Source organism: Elaeis guineensis, chromosome 7, assembly GCF_000442705.2.
Source record: "Elaeis guineensis isolate ETL-2024a chromosome 7, EG11, whole genome shotgun sequence".
In the NCBI taxonomy this organism is placed as follows: domain Eukaryota; kingdom Viridiplantae; phylum Streptophyta; class Magnoliopsida; order Arecales; family Arecaceae; genus Elaeis; species Elaeis guineensis.
Genome location: NC_025999.2, coordinates 15,040,186 through 15,049,245, shown reverse-complemented (window position 1 = coordinate 15,049,245; position 9,060 = coordinate 15,040,186). Strand labels below are relative to the sequence as shown.

Genomic DNA, 9,060 nt, shown 5'->3' with positions numbered 1-9,060 from the left:
CCCCCTCTTTTCCTGCTGGCGAGCCCCTCTCCACCATCATCGCTGCCGTCTGCACCGCCCGCCATTTGCCGTCCGCTGGAGGTAAGGTTCTAACCCTTTTTTTTGTGTTGATCGAGCCACCAGGGGGTAGAGTCATCCGTGGGGGGTGGGCCATGGGCGGCCAGCGGCACCATGGGGCCAGCAGGGAGGGGGTCGGTCGATAGGGAGGTGGTCGGCCGGTGAAAAGGGGGTCGGAGGCGAAATGGGGGCAGGATGGGGTCGGGGGTGGGATGGATCGGGGGCAGGATGGGGCCGGGGAGGGGGGCCAACGGCGATGGAGGTGGGGCCGGGGAGGGGTCGGCCGGTGGAAGGTGGTCGGCCGACAGGGAGGGGTCGGGGGCAAAACATGGTCGGGATGGTGTTAGGGGGGATGGGGCCGGGGAGGGGGCTGCCGGTGGCGACAGAGATCGGGCCGGGAGGGGGTCGGCCGACGAGGAGGGGGTCGGGGGCAAACGTGGGTGGGATGGGGTTAGGGGGCGGGATGGGGCTGGGGGGATGGGGTAGGGGAGGGGAAGGCCGGCGGTGATGGAGATGGGGTCGGGGAGGGGGTCGGTCGGTGGAGACGGGGTCGGGGAGGGGGCGACCGATGGTTAGGGGAGATGGGGTTGGGGGGGGCGATGGCGGGGAGGGGTGGGTGATGGTGGGGAGGGAGGGAGGGAAGAGAAAAAGGAGGGGGAAAAAGAAAGAAAAAAAAAAAAAAAAAGAAAAAAAAGGGAAAGAAAAAAGGAAAAAAATAAAAAAATAAAATATTAATAAAAATATTTAATTATTTGATTAATAAAAATAAAATCTGAATCACGATCTGAATTGGATCGAGGTTGAGATTCGGATCAAGATTTCGATTCGGATTGGGATCCAGATCGGGATTTGATCAGGATCTGAGTTAGGATCTGGATTGTGCAGGGTTGGAGAGGGTGGCAGCGCCGCAAGGGGTGGCTCACGAGGGGTGTGTGACAGTGTTGGTGCCACAGGAGCAGAGGTCGCGGGGGTCGAGTCCGAGTGGCACGGGGTGTGTGACGGCACCGACGCTGTGGGAGCGGAGATCGTGGGGGCCGAGTTCGGACGGTGCGGGGTGTGTGATGACACCGGCATAATGGGAGCAGGGGTCGTGAGGGCCGAGTCTGGGCAGCATGAGGTGTGTGACGGTGTCGGTGCAGCGGGAGCGGGGGCCGTGGGAGGCCGAGTCTGAAGCTCATTTAGGAGAAAATATATTTGAAAAAAAATATTTTTAGATAAAAAATATTTAAAAAAATAAAAATTTATTTATTATTTTTAGGTAAAAATATTTTAGTAAAAAATAAAAGACCATCGAGTCCTCAGGAATAGATTTTGTTGTTATTATTTTGTGTTAATATTATTTTGCATGCTCAACTGTTTATAGTTTATTTTATATTTATTGCATAAATTTTTTAGTATTATTGTTGAAATTTATAAATTTTTTTGTTCCGCTAGCACAATGCACATTGCTATTGCTTATTACAATTTAATTATTTTATATGCTGTTTTGTATGCTTTTGCTTATTAAATTAAATATAAAAAATATTTTTATTTTAGAGAAAATTTTACTAAAATTTTTTATGAAAAAATTTAATGCAGAATTACTCTTTTTTGATAAATTAAAAATTCATCTTCGAATGTATGTTCAGAGATGGTAATTAAATTGTATTGAGCAATAGATTTTCGTTCAAGAGTCGATCTTGATCGAGATTGACTTTTGAATGTCCTGTAATCAGATTTTTTGAAAAAATAATAATCTTATTGTTGGATGTCCCAAATCCTGACTCAGATCCTAATCAGATCTCGATCTGGATCTCAATCTGAATCGAGATCTCGATCTGGATCTCGACCTCGATCCAATTCAGATTGTGATCTAGATTTTATTTTTATATTTATTTATATTCATTTATATGTCAAAAATTATAGGTATGACATCAGGAGACAGACGACGATGTTCACATTCACAATCTATCTCGAAAGCTGAGATGCCTTCATCGATTTCCACCGCCACACCAGCTCCATCGCTAGAGGGTCCTACATTGGCAGGTCTCAGTGAGACGGGTTCGAGTGAGGCGGATCTGAATGGTATTATCATACTTTTTATATAATGATATTTGATTTTTTTATTTAGATAGCTATCATACTAATGATTGATTTATTGTTGTTTTAGGCCAGTCTCCACCAGTAGTGAGGTGAGAACGAGGTCCATCAAAGAACCTTGTCTAGAGCGTTGGAGATATGAGCATCCGAGATAGTGTCTCCGTATCAAGATACCATCTGGCTACACCAGGCCCATTAAGAGATGGTGCGAGCTATGGCAGATCGAGCTGGGCATCATATGCTACAGCTATGCCCCCGTAATGCTTTTCGATTGGCATCACATTGTACTGGCTCAGAGAGATATTTTCTATACCCAGTTATAGGTAAAATAAATTATATTATGAATATTTAATTATCATGGTATTCTTCTAATATTTGTTATTGGCAGGGTGTTTTTAATATTATTGATTTTGAGGAGGATCGTATGCGGTGAGCCATGGATGCTTATTTAACTTTGCATTTTAAAGACTATCACCACCACATCCATCAGTATTGGTATCATGTGATGCAAGATCATGGGATGGAGGCAGCATAGCAGCGGCCCTATGACAGCATCACTATGGATGATTGGACTGTCATATGCTGTCATTACAAGGATCTAGCATATCAGGTTACACATCCAAACTTTTTTTTTTTAAATTTAATGATTGAATCATTTATTCTTAAATTCAGTTTGTTACCTACTAATTTGACTGCTAACTATACAGAGAAGATGTGTCCAGAATGCTGCAAATCAGGCTAGATAGATTGTACCACATTGTGAGGGTTCGAGATCGTTCGCTCATCACATGGAGCAGATGGTAAGTAATTTATAATTAGTATATAATTTTCTAACTATTTAAAATTTTTTTAATTAATTATTTCTAAATTACAGGAGATGCTGAGACTGGAGAGCTTCCTGGTAAGATCGATATCTACCAGCAAACCCACCAGCGACGGTCAGGGGAGTGGACGACGGGGAGCCAAGAGCTTTTTGTAAGTTTTTTCAATTATTTTTATTCACAGTTTGATTTTCAGTATGAAATTAAAATAGCTATAACTTTAATTTTCAGGATTGTATGATAGACATCAGATCCTAGCCTACCCCTGAGGGCTCAATCGCACCCACAGATGACGAGATCTATGATTAGGTGCTTTGTATGAGACCCTGTTATGTTAGGGGTCTAGGGTATGGGATCACTACTCCCTCATCCTCACGCTCACCTAGGGTTGACATCCATGCTGCCTGCGATGCTCGACTGGTAGAGGTGCAAAGACAAGCTGAGCAGTGAGCTGATGAGTTGATTGCATGTGTCGATGAGTACCAGCAGCTCTAAATCCAGATGATGGAGTGGATGTCACAGATGGAGCAGATGATGCAGCTGATAAGGTAGCAGCAAGCCAGTCCGAGCTTATCCGAGCACTCTCTTTTTCCAACCCGTTCTCCTTCTACATATGCCGACACTTGATGGCTTATTTGTATAGATTTTTATTTTTATTTTAGACTTTTTATAATTTTAATATAATATAATAAAATGATGAAATTTATTTATAAGTTTATTATGTGAATTTCTTATTTTAATTTTATATTTTTAATTTATAAAAAATATTATAAATATAAATTAAATATATATATTTATAAATTATTTTTAAAAAAAATCTATAAATTATTAGTGATAGAATTATTTCTGATGAAATATTGGTCACAAAAAATATATTAGTGAGAAAAAATTGATCGTAAATAAACTTTTTAATAAATTTAAAAATATTAAAATTTAATATTAAATTAATAGTGATAAAAATATACATCAAAATTTGAAATATTTGCAACATAAAATATACATCACTAATATTATTTTAAATTTAATTTTTATAAAATTTTTTAATTAAATTAATAGTGATAAAAATATTTCATTAAAAATAATTATATTTATGATAAAAAATTGATGTCACTAATATTTTTTTAAATTTAATTTTTATAAAAATTTTTAATTAAATTAATAGTGATAAAAATATTTTCATCATAAATAACCATATTTATGACAAAATATTTTATGTTGCTAATTTTTTTAAAAATTTGATTTTCATAAAAATATTTTATTTAAATTAATAGTGATGAAAATATTTTTATCGCTAGTAATTTAATATTTATTAGTGATAAAAATTTTTGTTGGAAATTGCTATATTGGCAATGAAAAGTTTACATCGCTAATATTTTTTAAATTTATTTTCATAAAAATTTTTAATTAAATTAATAGTGATGAATAAAATTTATCATAAATAATTTATTTTGTTGCAAATTATATTTTTTTATGACTAAAATTTTTTATCATAAATAGTTTTTTTAAAAAATAATTTGTTTAACGTCAAAAATTTTTCGTCGGTAATATTTTTTATTTGTAATAAATTTTTTATTTCATCATAAAAAATTATCAATGACGGTATTATTGGCGACTAAATATTAGCGACAAAATTTTCATGCTAATAACTATTAGCGATGAAAATCGGCTATTAGTGATGAATTTTTTTCATCGCTAATATCTTATTTTGTTGTAGTGCATGAAGGCCTTCAACACAACCTATCTGCAAGATCACCATCTAATATAGGAATAGACCAATTTCTATATGCTTGCCAACAACCATAAGATCGTTAACTTTAACATTCATGCCAAAGACCAAGTATCATCTGGGCAGGCCAATATGCAATAGGAATGTCTAAAATCCATAGGTCCTAAATAACCTCGATAGAAGTGCCATTACCCTCCATCCATCTAGTATTAGAAAAAATCATTGGAGCAAATGGACAGTTTCTTCTAAATAGGTGAACTAGCTCATGGACACATTGGAGTAGTGTAAGCGACCATGCTCTATATTTTGCTCTCACAAGAAAAACCCACAACCCCTCTGTGTCAACATAAAGCCACCATATGTTTGGCCATCACTCTGAGCCACCAAAGAAGTAAGACCCAAACTACCTGCTCGGATCGGCTGGCGTACACAATCCCAACACAGTAAATTTACCATCCTAGAAGCAATTGAGGAACCCAATAAAAAATTCCTCATTATGCCTTTTGGTTGTAGTAACACCCTCTTAGGAATAGTACAATTGGACATCAAATAAATAGGAAGAGCAAAAAAAATTGACTTGGTCAACATATGTGACTCTTTCTGTAATAGGGAGTGCTTTCCAATTCTAACCTTCTGATCTTTTCTAGAATATGTTTTCAACCCACTATAGTCTGCTGAAGATAATCTTTTACCCGATATTGATACCCCCAGATAATTCCATATGTCATTAGACTCATGGATATGCAAGTGGTTTTTGATCTTTAGCCCTGATAAAGCATTAACTTATTTTTGATATTTAATAACTACAATCTTAAACTAATAATACCACAAAAATTCTAAATGATGTCTCCTAACTTAATCGGTTCATGCCAAGGCTAGTAGCAACAACTAAATTTTTCGATGAAATTTGTCATTCTTTTTTATTGTTTATAGATTTTTAGTTCTCTCAGCCAGACTTGAAAATAAAAGAAGGAAAAAAGAGAGAAACCATGTAAATTGGAGAAGCAAGCAATGTCAATCATCCTAGAAGATTGGTGATCGCTAGAGCAAGAGCAGAGAGCTTTCATGAATCATTTATTCTTTTTGGTCAATGATGACTTGACTTTCTTCTTGGTGAGACCCACATCAATGGATGCACTAAGATGAGTCCTCGCATCAAAGTAGCATTTTGATGTGATGGAACTAACAGTATCTTTCCACGTATCAACCAAGCTAGAATGCAGGCAATTTTATCTAAATAATGCTAATTTTAAAAAAAATTATGAATATAATATCCTGGCCAAAGTATTTATAAAAATACTGTCCAAAATAAAGTCGTCCTATCTTAGGGCAACTTTTTTTGCCAACTCAGCAAATTTCACGCCATGTGAAAGGCTAAATTAGAACCAAGAGTCACCTTATTCTTCATCGAGATTATCAACATTTGTTGCACTTACCATGTCAACATTATGAGCTTACTAGGATTTTGTTTGACAATGTTTACAAAAATTTTTATATATGAGATCATGGTCAGTGGATCATTTAAAAAATTCATTTACATGGAGTAAGAAATAATACCAAATCTTAAATGAGAGAAGCTATTGGAGTTTATAAGTGGCAAGCAATAAAGTCGCTCTATCGTAGGATGACTCTATAAGTCTCTCTACTATAAGGCAACTTATAGAGTTGCACTATTGTAGAGTGACTTAATAAGCCGCCCTACAATGCGGTGACTCTATGTTGCTGACTCCACCATCCATATAGTGTAAATTGTGGTGAGTCAGCATATAAAGTCACTCTATAATAGGATGACTTTATTTTGAATAGTATTTTGATAAATATTTTGAAAAAAATATTATTTTTATATTTTTTAAAAAATTAGCATTATTTAGATAAAATTATCTAGAATGTATAATCAAATATTCACTTGGGCATTCATTGGTTGCACAGTCGCTTGTCTTCTTCAACAAATTGGAGATCGTCGACCAGGTGCTCATGGCATTGGCACTGGCCAACTTGGTGGCGATAACAGCTAGTCCCTAGGCATCAGCTAAGCCCCTTCTAGGATTGACATTGAGAGACATGACACAGAAGTCATGGTTGACATTAGGGCTCCTTGCTGCTACTACCTTGCATGCCTTCTCGAATCGATAAGAGAGAAGCTCTGGTTGAGGATGAAAATGAAGCAAAGGAGAGCTATAGAAGCAGCTATTATTTGTAGAGAAGAGGAGATGGGAAAGCATGGGCTAGAATGGGGAGGGGAGAGGATTGTTTTATAGGGAATTTTTGTAGATCTGAAACATGAGGATCTAGCTTTGTAATGTTTTCAGGGTAGGGTGGAAGGATTCCAGGAGGAATAGGGCAATCAAAGTTTTCTACAGCTTTTATTGAATAGTTTTAATTTACTTATATACTTAATAAAATACATTCTAATTAATAATGCAATGATTAAAATTAATGGGGTGAATGAGAAGTAGAGATTTTAGGAGCTTGTGAAAAGTAATTTTAGAAAACTAACAAATGGCTCATATATATAGTATATTTAATTATAGTTTGGAACTCATAAAAATTTGGCACATCATGGATACTAAATTTATTTCTCTATTTCTAATTTTAATCATTTCAATTTACTATAGATGCTTCAATGAAATAAAAAAGAATAAGTGTAATGCATAGATGCATAGGTGAGCGAGATGGAGAAATTTTAGGAAACTATATGAATAGGGTTGGAAAAGATAACATGGCCTATCACCAGTTAAGCCTACAATAAGCAGGTTTGGGTTTGGACTACATAGGTTCGGATCATAAATAGTTCAACCTACTTAGACCATTTAATAATTTGATCGCATTTCGGTTCCAGTCCTTTGAATCATTGAACAAGTATAACATGTTCAATAATCGGGTTGGGGTTAAGCGGGTTAAGCAAGTTATTTATCAAACATGTTCATAGGTTATATAGGTTATATAGGTACGTAGGTTATACAGGTCATAAGGCTAAGCAGATTACTTATTTATTGAACTGGTTAAGTAGGTTGAGTTGGATTACATATTTATTAATGTAGCAAGTTCAGGTTTCAAATCTTGGTCAATTTAATAAAAAGCTCACATTCAGATTTGGGATTCTAACCCACCATATATCTGACTCAATCCATATATAAGCCGACCTGACTTGATTGTTGGGCTAGAAATGGGCTCCGACTAGCCTAACTTTGGATCGGGCTTTGGGCTAAGCCCAAATAATATCAAGCTGGGCTTAGTCCCATATATAGAGTCCATTATAATTTCAAATTGGGCTCGAGTATACCAGTGGCCTGGCCCGAGCCCAAATATCCAGCCCGAGCTTGATCCTTGGCCAAAATGGTTTAGCTGTTTAGGAGGAGTTAGCCTAATCCCCAAGCAGTTAGCTAGTTAATAATTAGTTTTAAGCCCGATCTTGAAGAATCTTACAGTAGACTCCAATATAAATTAGAATCCCTCTTCCCCCATCACTAGTATTCCTTAATTCCCCATCCTTTTGAAATTTGGGGCTTAGGGTTTTAAAGTTCTCTCAGCATCCATTGTTAGTTGGCCGCTCCAAGGTCCATCGGTGTTCCCTCATCACCAGTCATCCTCATCCAACATTGTTGATTGTCGGTCACCATTAACAGTTCGCCATTCGCCGTTTGTCATGCGTTAGGGTTAGTGGGCACTGCCTACCAACTCCCCCTTCTTTTTATCTTCCATTGGATTCGGCAATCTTCCTCAACTACTTGCTTGCATCTGTGGGCTCCCACTAACTCTTTTCTCCCCATTGCTCTCTCTGATCTTTTGGTGTCTTGATTTAACTTTCGATGGGAAGAACTCAATCTTCCTTTTTTTCTGAAGTGTGGTAGGAAGAATTCAATCGACACATCGATCTGCCACATTGCCAATATTCACATCATTAAAGGCAAAACTCATGATCTCAAAGGTACATCCTCCGTTTCTTGTGGCTAGCATCAATTTATTATGTTGGGAAGAACCCAAAACTCATTGTCTGCCACAATGCCTTGACGTTTTGTCTTGTATGGGGATTTTAAGTTTTTTAAAAATGCCCAGCATTTTATCTAATCCTAATTCGAAATGGGCACCAAATAATCATCACATTAAAGGGACATAAAGCTTCAAATGCACACCAAATGCTACTTGTACTGTATATTAACTATTACATCTACATGTGTACTAATTCAAAGATTTTCAAGTTTTCTAGCATCTGGTACAAACATGGGAAAGTTCAAAGACTTTGAAATCAAAAGATTTGGTTTATTAGCACTTTATAATATTATAAAAAATCAGCAATACTATTTAAAAGAAGAAAATAAGTAGAAAAGAACATCATATTCATTGCTAATTAACATACATTCCTTTACAAATTAATAT

The 9,060-nt window shown here is 36.7% G+C and overlaps 1 pseudogene; it reads right to left on the bottom strand.

Annotated features, from left to right (window-relative positions):
• Positions 1–5,701: 5,701 nt before the first annotated feature.
• Positions 5,702–8,331, bottom strand: LOC140859284 (putative invertase inhibitor; annotated as a pseudogene).
• Between the last annotated feature and the right edge of the window lie 729 nt (positions 8,332–9,060).